The following is a 12,957-nucleotide window of genomic DNA, read 5'->3' on the forward strand; positions in this document are numbered from 1 at the left end:
CATCGCAGATTCTGATTCCGACCGAGACTCTGATGGGGACAGCCAATCGATTCCAGCGGTGCAGTACGTGAGTACATCAGCCCCTTCCCATCACCAAAAACCATCTAAAAAGTAATCGCCACTGGTCTTGGGTCCACCACTGCTTGCCGCCCATGGTCAACCTGAAAAATACATTCCGATGACCAACCCTCGGGTTCGGCACAGAGAAAGACCAAAGTGCATTTGGCATTGACCGAACAGTGTTCTACATCTGTTTCGGGATCGAGTCGAAAAGTGGAGACTTCCACCTCGGAGCCGAAACACCCATTATCCATTTTGGAGCTGAAATAACTACCATCTGTTTCAGAGACTGACATTCTTGGCCCGATTAAAACGTTCGGTCACCAAACTTTCGGAGCTAAAACCTGTGGGAGGGAAATATGCTCCAACTACAGAGGAGTCTTCAGAAATAAGGCCCATTCTTGAAGTAATAGACGCTAAGCAGCGCAAAATCCAAATCCATAAAAATACTGGAAGGATTATTGCTTCTTCTCCTTCTACAACTAATAGGAAATTAACTTTCCAAGAGACTTTAGAAGCTGGGCCTCCACCTGCAAAAATATTCAAGCACAAGGAGAACCCAAAGGCATTACATTCGCCTTCACCACCACATTCTCCTTTGCTTCCTGCTTCTCCACCACCTGATACTCCACCACTATCTTCACCAACACAATTTCTCCACAATCCCCTGTTTCTTCACATGGAGATGAGTTGGGTGACACTCCCTACAATGTAGACCCATGGGATTTATATGACCCAGACCCTATTCCATCCAGTGATCCTGATTTATACCCGCTAGGCCATCTCCACCTGAAGACACCACTACCTATAATCAGGTCATTGCTAGGGCAGGTGCATATCACAATGTGCAGTTGCATTCAGATCCCATAGAGTATGATGTTTTATTTAACACACTATCCTCTATGCACAAGGAGTATCAATGCCTACCAAAGCTCCCAAGCATGCTTCAACATACATATTACATTTTTATAGGAGCCAGTGAAGGCTACGGTTATTACACCAAGGGTGTACAAAAAATACAAAGCTGCATATTCAGATCCACTCTATATCACACAACAATTGCCACCTGACTCTATTGTTGTTAGTGCAGCAAGGAAAATGGCAAATAGTAAGTTCACCAGGGCTGCTCCTCCCCAGATAAAGAAAGCAGCAAGTTTGATGCAGCAGGGAAGAGAGTGGCAACTCAAGCTGCTGATCACTGAAGAATTGCCAACTCTCAGGCTTTTTGAGCTAGATATGATAGAGCTCATTGGGATGAGATGGAGGAGTTCTTACAATACCTTCCACCCGAACACCAAAAAAAGGCACAGCAGATAGTTACAGAGGGCCAGGCTATCTCCAACAACCAAATTAGATCCGCCCTGGATGCAGCAGACAGCATAGCAATGGGTATTAACACTAGCGTGGTCATGAAAAGGCATGCATGGTTGCGAACTTCAAGATTCAAACCTGAGATACAACTGGCAGTACTCAATATGCCTTTTGACAAACAGCACTTATTTGGCCCAGAGGTGGATATCACCATAGAAAATTTGAAAAAAGACTCTGAGGCAGCTGCGGCTATGGGTGCCCTTTATAATACACCTGCTCGGGATACTTTTCGTAAGCCCCAGTTCAGAGGTGGTTTTAAACCATCAACATTAGAGCTCTCTACATCCTAACAAAAGCAGGGACAACAATATTACTCAGATGGTCTTTCAGAGGATGTTACAAAGGGAACATCTTCAGAGGTAGAGGTAAATCCACCACAACAAGAGGTGCCTCCACTTCAACTAAACAGTGACTTTCTGCACATCCCCACACAGTATACATCTCCTGTGAGAGGAAGACTGGAAAATTTCTATCAACAATGGCACAATATTACATCAGGTCAATGTGTGGTGTCAATTATCCAAAATGGTTATTGCCTAGAATTCCCCTCTACTCCACCAAACAGTCCCCCTTGCTTGCACAGGCTTTCTCTAGAACACCTCAATTTGTTAAAATAAGAAGTACAATCACTTCTACTCAAAGGTGCAATAGAAATAGTACCTGTACCTCAACAAGGAGCAGGAGTATGTTCTCTGTACTTCCTCATACCAAAAAAGGATGGTACTCGGAGACTGATCCTGGACCTCAGACCCCTCAATCATTACATCTTGTCAGAGCATTTCCACATAGTCACTCTTCAGGTCGTCATTCCCCTGCTACAAAAACAAGACTACATGACAGCATTAGATCTAAAAGTTGCTTACTTCCACAATCCCATACATCCAGCACATTGCAAATACCTAAGATTTGTGATAGCAAGGCAGGCACTAACAGTTCTAAGTACTAACCTTTGGAGTAACAACAGCACCAAGGGTATTCACCAAATGCCTCGCAGTGGTTGCAGCATACCTCAGAAGGCAGCGTATACATGTCTTTCCCTATCTGGAAGACTGGCTAATAAAAGCCAGCACAATTCAAACCTGTCAACAGAACACACAACACACAATACACAATTGATACCCTACACAGGCTAGGGTTCACAATCAATTACCAAAAATCTGATCTGCAACCAGCACAAATACAACCATATCTGGGAGCAATTCTGAACACTCATCATTATTAGTGTACCCAAACCCACAGAGAATTCAAGCTTTCCACAATCTCATATCTCAGCTACAATACAATCAAACTTACACAGTAAGGTTTATCATGAAAGTGTTGGGAATGATGGCATTGTGCATAGCAATAGTACCCAATGCACTTCTAAACATGAGGCCCTACAATGGTCTCAAGCACAGAGTCAACTTCACAATCTAGTGTTGTTGGACTGCCAGACTTCCAATTCTCTGCAATGGTGAAATCACATCATATTAAAAGGGAGGCCATTTCTGGACCCTGTGCCACAGACCATAATCAGCACTGATGCATCAATGACAGGTTGGGGAGCCCATCTCAACAATCTTACTATACAGGAAGAATGGAACTCAGTTACCACATAAATTATTTGGAATTGCTAGCAGTGTTCCTAGCACTCAAGCATTACAGCCACACATCACACACAAAACAGTGTTGATACGGACAGGCAACATTACAACAGTGAATTACCTGCAAAAACAAGGAGGTGACACACTCATCTCAATTGTCCCTTCTAGCACAGATCATTTGGAAATGGGCAATTCGCAATCGCATTCAACTACTAGCAGAGTATATCCCAGGGATACTCAACCAACTAATGGATCTCTTAAGCAGTACACAGCAACAAACACACGAATGGGAGGTTCACCCACAAGTGATTCAACAATACTTTCGCATGTAGGGAAAACCAGACATATAGCCCTCTTCGCAACAAGCAAAAACGCAAAAAATGCCAAAACTTTGCATCCTGGTACCCACACCCTCAATCCAAGGGCAATGCTTGATGGATCGATTGGTCAGGGATATTTGCTTATGCTTTTCCCCCTCTCCCACTAATTCCATTTCTGGTCAAAAAGATTCATCACACCTTCCTCACCAATGCTGACGTGGGCACGTCAGCACTGGTACACAACACTGTTGGATCTATCTGTAGTACCACATCACAATCTCCAAAACAGACCAGACCTATTGTCTCAAAACAAAGGTCAAATAAGACATCCCAATCCCAGTATGCTCAACCTACCGATTTGGCTCCTGAAGTCAGAGTTTGCATATTTACAGCTTCCAGCAGAATGTATGAACATTTTAAAGGAAGCACACAAACCTGCAACCAGACAAAGCTATACAGCTAAATGTAAATGTTTTGTGTATTATTGTCAACCCAAAAAGATTGATCCACTTAAAGCATCAGTACAGGATATTGTCTGTTATTTACTTCACTTACAAAACACAAATATTGCATACTCATCTATTAAAATTCATTTAACAGCAATTTCAGCTTACCTCCAAACCAAACAACATGCTTCTCTGTTTAGAATTACTGTCATAAAAACTTTTATGGAAGGCCTTAAAAGAGTTATTCCACCTAAAGAGCTCCACCAGCTCCTGCCTGGAATCTTAACATCATACTCACAAGGCTTATGAGTCCACCATCTGAATCCATGCATTCTTACACTCTTCAATTTCTCTCATGAACGGGTGCTTTCCTGGTAGCAGTGACTTCTTTAAGGAGAGTTAGTGAAATTCAGGCATTCATTTTAGAAGAACCTTTCTTCCAAATTCACAAAAATAAAATAGTACTTGGGATTAACCCAAAATTCTTACCCAAAGTAGTTTCACCATTTCACATTAATCAGTCAGTGGAATTGCCAGTCTTCTCTCCACAGCCAGATTTAGTTGCTGAAAGAGCTTTTCACACTCTTGATATCAAAAGAGCTCTCATGTATTATATAGATAGAACAAAAGATTTCAGAAAATCTAAACAACTTTTTGTGGCTTTTCAGCAACCTCATAAGGGTATCCCTGTTTCAAAACAGGGATTAGCTAGATGGATAGTAAAGTGTATTCAAAATTGGTATCTTAAAGCTAAAAGAGAGCTATTAGTAACTCTTAAAACACATTCTACTAGAAAAAAGGAGCTTCAATAGCATTCTTAGGAAATATACCAATGGCAGACATATGCGAAGCAGCCACATGGTCCAAGCCGCACACATTTACTAAACACTAGTAAATCTCGCCAGCAAGCAAATGTTGGTCAACCAGTGCTTAAAATACTATTTCAAGCTATTCCAACTCCTACAGGCTAGCCACTGCTTACTTTAGGAGCGGACTGCTTTTCAGTCTATGCAAAGCATGTACATCTGCAGCTACACATGCCATCGAATGGAAAATGTCACTTACCCAGTGTACATCTGTTCGTGGCATGTTCTGCTGCAGATTCACATGCACCCTCCCTCCTCCCCGGAAGCCTGTAGTTGTTTAAGTTAACACAATTTGTATATGCATTTACATTTGAATGGACATCTCCTACTTTATACCTATATACTCTATAACTCCTTCCTTTACCCTCTGGGGGAAAACAATCTAACAATGGAGTCGATGCCCATGCGCAATGGAACCGAAGAGGAGGAGTCACTCGATCCCATGACTCTAAAAGAATTCTTCGGAAAAAAACAACTTGTAACACTCCGAGCCCAACACTAGATGTCAACGAACAGATGTACACTGGGCAAGTGACATTTTCCATATATATATATATATATATATATATAAATATATATATATATACATACATACGATTCTTCACTCCTTACTTCACCCTCCTGCGGGAAAACAGTCAGTCAGTCAAATTTCTTTATTCAGCAAAATGCCATAAAAGTACAAAAGGTTTAAAACGCAGTTACATTAAATATAAAGCAATATTCGGCAAGCACGTATCACACTTCCAGAATACAAAAAACTACTTGCAAGTAGGTATAACAAAATTCCCATAATAATACCTAAAATACAGTAGCAAAATCATGGTCAAAATAAAATCTCATACAATTACATCTTTGATTAATAAACATCTGCTTCCACCAGTTCATATAGTTTCCTAATTTCAAAGACTGATCTAAAAAAAAATAAAAAAATTAGCAGATTTGAATTAATGGCAGTTTTTGAGCATACATCAATGCGTCTTTATAGGAGAGAATACATAGTTTCCGTAAAAAAGGCAATATAAAAGTACATCTAGGAGCCAAATAAAGTGAACAGAATAAAAGGAAGTGACACGTGCTTTGCTTAGAAATAGTATCGCAAGGACAATTGGAAGCACTTTTTGCCAAGTGCTTTGCTTTGGAAAGGCCACTCTAAAGTGTATCAAATTTAATCTGAATAAGACAAGAAGGGAGTATGATGAGGAGCTCGGGAACCAGTTTAAGTAAGGTTCCATCAAAAACGTAGTTGAGATCTGAACATAGGGATCAAAATGTTTTCAGATTCAGAGCCCCCTGTAATATAAAATTCATAATATACTCAAAATATTGTATTTTAACCAATACCTTAGCATTTAAAGGTAGGGACTCTGGATGAGTGAACATGCTCTCCATGCCTATATTCTGAAATGAAGTTTGCAGATAGGTAAACCATGGGATTCTATTAAAATTGTCTAGTTGAATGCAGTCGGTTATGCAATCTTGTACCAGACTAGCAGCAGGATTAGACCAAGATTTTAACCACAATAAAAGAGGAGCGACACCAATGAAATCTTCAATGTGCCGTAATCTCAGTTCTTCATAACAAATAATATTTGCTACATCCTTTGGTACCAGCAATAATCTATGAACAAATTTGTTCTCTATAAGTTGCAGGGAATCTACTTTAGTCTGGCCCCACAGACCCGTCCCCATAGATAGTTGTTGATACGCATTTTGCACTATAAAGCCTAACAATCTGGTGAACTGGTCTATGGCCTAATTTGCGAGCAAAGCTAAATATTGCTTCTGAATTGCTCACCATTTGATGGGCCTTAATAGTGAGGTGTGAGTTCCATAACATGGAGGAACTTGCATGCAAGCCTAAATAACAAAAGTCTTTGACTTTGTTTATAATATTTCCTCCCATGGTAAATTGTTTAGATCTAGTGTTTCGGGGACCAACAGTCATGGCAAATGTTTTCGTAAAATTTACTTTCAGGTATAGATCTTGCATAAAAATTAAAAGGAGATCCAATAGACTTTGAAGGCCGTTAGCTGTACAGGCGATTAAAACCGTATCATCCGCATACAAAAGGACAGGAAGCTGTCTCAATCCCATTCTAGGGAAATCCTTTCCGTTTTTTACTAAAAGAAATCGTAGCGTCCATTAATATATAGCAAGAATACAAAGGGTGCCAAAATACAGCCCTGTCTAACACCTCTCCTGGAGGGAAAAGAGGAAGATCTCTCACCATGCAAACCGTACTGCACTGTAACCGTTAGATCATTATATAATTGTTTAATTAACTCTAGAAGATTCCGGTCAACCCCCAGGGATTCCATAATTAGCCAGAGCTTCGCTCTGTTTACCAAGTCGAAGGCACTTGATAAATCAAAAAACGCCAAATGGATAGATTCTTTTCTGGCAATAACATATTTGCTGATGTCGAGGTGCAGGTTTAATGCTTGTTCCACTTTGCCTAAACCAGGTCTAAAACCATATTGAATTGGGGAGAGGATCTTTGCCTCCGCTGCCCATTCTTCCAGCTGGGTCAAAATCACACTGCCCAATATCTTAGCAGTGGAATCTATAAGAGAAATTGGCCTATAACAGGTTGGGTCTTGCCTGTTACCCTTTTTAAAAATTGGGATAATAATGGCCAATTTCCAGGAGGAGGGGATGTTACTCCTTACTGCACTTCTCAGTACATTTGTAATTAGAGGACCCCAGAGATCCAGCATAGACTTAAAAAGGTCAACAGGGACCCCGTCCGGGCCAGGTGCTTTCCCAGGTCTCAATCGATTAATTGCTGTAATGACCTCATGTAACTCAAAAGGCAAGTCTATTATATTTGAGGTAGATTCGTCAGGTCTCTTGTTACTGCTTTCGTCCCCCTCTGAAGAATTGTCACTATCAAGTTGAAAAACCCTCGTAAAATGATCCACCCAAACCACTTCGGGTATCAAACAATCATCCTCTTTATTATCCTGGTCCATGAAATAAGGATGGTTTACCAAAATTGTGTAGTATCCTTCAGTTCGGTGGCTAACAAAAGCTCCTCCCATGGTCTGTTTCTAATTTCATTTTTCCTCTCTATCAAAACTGCCTTATAATTGCCCCTTGCCTTTCTAACTAAATCCCGAGAAAAAAGGATAGATCTGAGGGCTATTTTTAGATCTCTATGGGCATTTGTACAGGATGAGTTAAACCATCGGCAACCTACTGGGCCCCGGGAGGTTCTGACAATCACCAGAGCCTCTGAAATAGCATAGCTTAAGTGCTCATATTCTGATATTAATCGATCATGAGGTTGATGTTGTGACAGGCACATATTAATGGAATCCAGTTTTTGTTCAATGATTTTCTGATTGAAAATTTTGGGATCAACCTTTTCCCATTTCATGCGTAGACCACAATTTTTGTTTAAAACAAAATTCCTTCTCAATTCTCTATTAATAGGTGCTGATTTTGAGTTACACGCAAGTTTGATACATAGAGGATTATGATCGCTGGCACAATGCAATATCCTCTTAAAATCAAGTATTAAATCAGTCAAGGGAGCTAATAAGGATATAATCGACAATACTCCCTTTAAAATTCCCCGTAAATGTAGGTATTATTTGAATGTATGTGGGAGCCTTTTCCCTTGCGTATACAAGATCAAATTTATAAATAAAGGAATTTAAAACTTCACCTTGTTTTGTGTAAATAAAATAATTTGACGTCTCTCTAACCTCTATGAGGGTTCAACACCTCAAGGCTTCCGGATTACATAAAGGCATATTAAAATCTCCCGCCCATATAATAATAAACTAATTGTCCTGGAGCTTATCACAATAGTCCCAAAAATCTATTATCTCCTCAAAACTTCCCTTCAGACACTCACGTGGGATGTTGTTATAAAAATTTCTTAGCAATATACCCTTACTTCCCTCAGTCAGCAATGAAACAACCATAAAGTATGGTGAAGACTAGATTAAAGATGCCTCCATTTTGAGGAATTGTAAAGAGACGAGAACCAAAAGGCCCCCACTTGCCCTTCCCACTAGGGAGGGGATTGCTGGTTGATGAACAAAGTAATAACCATCCAAATAAAAGGGGTCCAGTGACCAGGTATCCTGCAAGCAAATTACATCATATGTAGATATAAATTCTAACCACTTTAATTTTTTTCCTTTGATCAGAGGCCCGCTATATTCCAGCAAAGTAAAGTAAGCGATTTGGTCCCACCCCCTACCACCATTTCCTCACCGGAACTAGCCGTTAACAGGGCATAAGGGACAATATCTATCTCATCAAGCCCGTACTGTGGTGGAGTAATATCAAGCCCAATACCCTCCTCAGATCCCTCCAAGACGCCCCCTACACCCTTTTCCACATGTCAATCATTCTCATCTAAAGGGATCGGAATCTGTTGCCAACTAAAAAAAGAGTTATTTGACCGCGGTTGAGTTTTGGCCGACCCTGAATTGCAGTAGCGTTGTGCTATTTTAGGACTAACACGTGGGAGGGATGGATCATAAAAATAACTGAGTGGATGGATGTGAATCCCTTCTTCCTTTCTAGCTCAATAAAACAAGTCAGCCAACAGACATTTTACTAAGCAAGGATTAGCAAAATTAATCACAATGCAATCACCCTCATATGCTTTTCTTGAGGGACCAATCCAATTTACTCTATACGCCATAAGAATCCGATCATTCAAGTCTCCTTGATGTCTAGATTTGGACCTTAACCCATGAGCACATTTCCTCATTAGTGCCTGGGTGTCTTCATTATGACAAGAGTCTAAGGGGGGGGGCACATCTGCTAAAACCAAGACATATGGCATACAGTCAGGTAGGAGTTGCAATGGCTCTTCTCTGATGGAAATAGAATTATAATGAGGAGCAGATGAAAGACCTGAGGGAAATCCCTTTCCAGACTCCAGAGAAGGACTGAGCTCCATAAGCTTCGCAAGTGAGGGTCTATGTCCGGTTAATGGTTGAGCCAGAAGTGAAACCTGGTCATTTGGAAGGAGATTGTGTGGGACTTCTCTCCTTTCCTGCACAGCCTCCTCCATATAAGGGTTATCCATATTAATGGGTCTTAAAACTGATTGAGAAATCATTCTAATCATTTTAGAATGAAGATGATATCGTTTTTTAGTTATCAGGGTAACAAGTTTCTCATCCAAGGCTGCACAAAATGGTTTAAGTATAGAATCAGTTGTATATGTAATATCATCCCGTAGAACTTCCTTCTCTCCATTATCGGTTATGGGGATATCCGATGGCATATCGGAAGCAACCAGAGACTTTCAGAAGTGAATGAGATTTCCTCCTAGCCCCTAGATCGTCTTTGGTATTTTTAGAACGGCCTCCCGCTTTTCTCTTTTTCAATGATGGGGGAGCCGCAGAAGGACAGTCGGTTTTGAGATCTTTGTATACACTTAGGGCTTGCATACAGGGAACTTCAGTGCCAGGCTGAAGGGTATTGGTAATAGTAGCTAACAAAAGACCCTGTACCCCTTGATTAGACTTAACAAGAACAGTGGGCTCAAGAGGTCGTCTTTGGGTGGACTTGTGGACTGCCCCAATTTTTTCTTCAACCCGCACTAGTTCAGTTTCTATGGCCCCAATAACAGATGACAAATAACTAGAAATGGATGGTTGGGTTTGAGGGCCCTGGGCACCCTCCCCCTTCGCCATTCTTATTTTCCTTTAACCCATTTAAAATAATGGTCCATGCACCCTAAGAAACCAAAATCAGGTAAGATAAAGATAAAGTGGGGCAAAACCTCCTATATCTAGATAAAAGGCGGGCCTCCAAAATACTAATCAAACAAAAAGGGACACAGTGACACTGATGACCTGAATCTGCCGAACACTGACCTTGTCACACTTACTTTTACCTGGAACTTTTTAAAGCTTGTCCTGCTCCTGCTATTCAGCTATTTAGCTCTCAACTCTCCAAATAGCAAATTTCAGGGGGGTGGCCCGACCCAGCTTCTGCTGGTCATTGACGGGCGAAGGACTGGTCTGCCCTTGGCCCAGGCTTTGCCCGGGCGTGTCCCGTGACGCGGGAGCTCCTGAGGCACTTTGAGTGCACCGGGATTGCTGGCCACCCCCCTGGCTTCACAGGTTTCTGGGGCACAGAGTCCCCTTGCAGGCTGGTGGCTGATGGCGGCGAAGTGGTGGCAAAGTTCAATCCCACGACGCTTGAGCTCCTGAGGTGCTTTGAGCGTGCCGGGATTGCTGGCCCCGCCCCCTGGCTTCACAGGTTTCTGGTGCATGGAGTCCCCTTGCAGGCTGGTGGCGGCGATGTGGCGTCAAAGTTTAATCCCGCGACACGGGAGCTCCTGAGGCGCTTTGAGGGTGCCGGGATTGCTGGCCCCGCCCCCTGGCTTCACGGGTTTCTGGGGCACGGAGTCCACTTGCAGGCTGGTGGCTAATGGTGGCGAAGTGGCGGCAAAGTTTAATCTGGGAAAACAATCTAACAAAGGACTCGATGCCCAAGCGCACTGTCACCGCGAAGAGGAGTCACGATCACGTGACTCGAAAAAGCTTCTTCAAAGAAAAACAACCTTGTAACACTCCAAGCTCAACACTATATGGTGGACTTATGCAAAGCATGTGAATCTGCAGCACTACATGCCACGAACAGATGTCTACTGGGTAAGTGACATTTTCCATATATATAATCTACTGCACTGCACCTTAAATAATAAAATAAGCTCTTTACAAACTTCTCTTCTGTAGAGGATGCCCAGTTAAACAAAGAGTTTTAAATCAGAGAATAAATTATTAGTGTATTTCAAACTTTAATTTATATTTGTTTATTTTTCAGAAACACAAGGCCATATTCTTATATGTACCATGCAAACAATATATACACTATAAACAGAATTGCACATTTGAAATATTTTCCACTAGACTTAATATATGTATATAATTTTTATGTTATACATATTTCATTGAGGACCATACAAGTATACCAAAACTTCTCAAAAACTTCACCTACCAAGAAAAGAATGTCAGAGTAGGTCTCAGTTGTCTCATGGCTGTTCGTTAACACATCAATTTTTGCAAAAAGTATAAATCAAACATACTAATTACTTTCCCTTGTCAGATTATACATTTCCATTCTTGACATCTTTCATTATACCAAAATTAACCTAACATTTGCCAGAGGTTTTTCTTTAGCAATCATTCTCTCATTCCCTATTGAAATTAATATGATCCAGTCTATAAGCCCCTAGCATACTTATTAAGTAAAGCTTTCCCTACAGTTACATCTGTTACATCATAGGTGCGTGTCCTTTTCTAGCTATAAAATTGCAGTTAAGATTTCATCCAATACACAGAAATAGACCTAGATCATTTACCTTCATTTTTCTTCAGTAGTAGTATTTGATTTTCTTAATATGGTTGGTATGTGTTGTAGCCCTTGCCTTATCTCTTAAATCTGTTTGTTCAGGGTAAATCCTTGCATGAATAAGAGAACTTGATATAGATATGGTTCTTAGTCTGTTGTGCACATAAAAGAGAAATAGATCTTCTTCTGCTCTTAGATTAAGTCTACATAGACATACACTTGTTTGATTATACGTTGACCTGTATGTCCATTAGTATATTACAAACGTTAAACTGCCCAGATATTGTACGAAGTTCTCACTATTAATTGGCTATTGTCTAGAGGCAGGGAAGGTTGCAAAATAACAGGGAGAGCCAAGCCAAGGTTATAGCTTGGATCTTGGAGCCCGTTCATGAGACGAGCCCTTGAAATGTGTTCTATGTAAATCATAAACCAAACATCACGTAAAATAGGGCATCGCCTCTTCAAAGTTCAAAAAAGTCTTTGGACATATGGAAGCTTTGACATTAATATGTCACATTGTAGCACTGCACTGAGAAATACTTAACAAAAGTGATGGTTTTTAAGCACGAACCTTAAAGACACAATAGTTGTCATGTGAACCCTGCACCTGATTATTATAGAGCAATATTGGAGTCTGCTAAATCAAACACACTAGGTTTTGTATAACTAGTAATCTGAACTCTCATATTTGAAAGTGCTTTATTAAGCAATTTATCCAGGTTTTCTGGTTTCATTTTTTACAAATCAGCCACTTAATTTGTATTTCCATTTAATGTAAATGATTTATTTTTACCTCTTTGTGCATTTTTCTGCAGTTTTTATACAGCACAAACTCGACCTGGCAGTATTGGAGTGCTTTACATGAGCTGTAGTTGCATTTACACCTGATAACATTCCTTTTTTTAAAGGCATGGGGAGAGTAGGTAGTTTGCCCAGAATCACAGTACGCTGAGTTGATGCTGGCACTCAAACCTG

The 12,957-nt window shown here is 40.7% G+C and overlaps 1 protein-coding gene across 1 annotated transcript in view; it reads left to right on the plus strand.

The window, feature by feature from the left end:
* AMFR (autocrine motility factor receptor) overlaps window positions 1-12,957 on the plus strand; it is a 487,879-nt gene that overhangs the window by 295,565 nt on the left and 179,357 nt on the right. The window lies entirely within an intron of this gene.

Source organism: Pleurodeles waltl, chromosome 12, assembly GCF_031143425.1.
Source record: "Pleurodeles waltl isolate 20211129_DDA chromosome 12, aPleWal1.hap1.20221129, whole genome shotgun sequence".
Lineage (NCBI taxonomy): Eukaryota > Metazoa > Chordata > Amphibia > Caudata > Salamandridae > Pleurodeles > Pleurodeles waltl.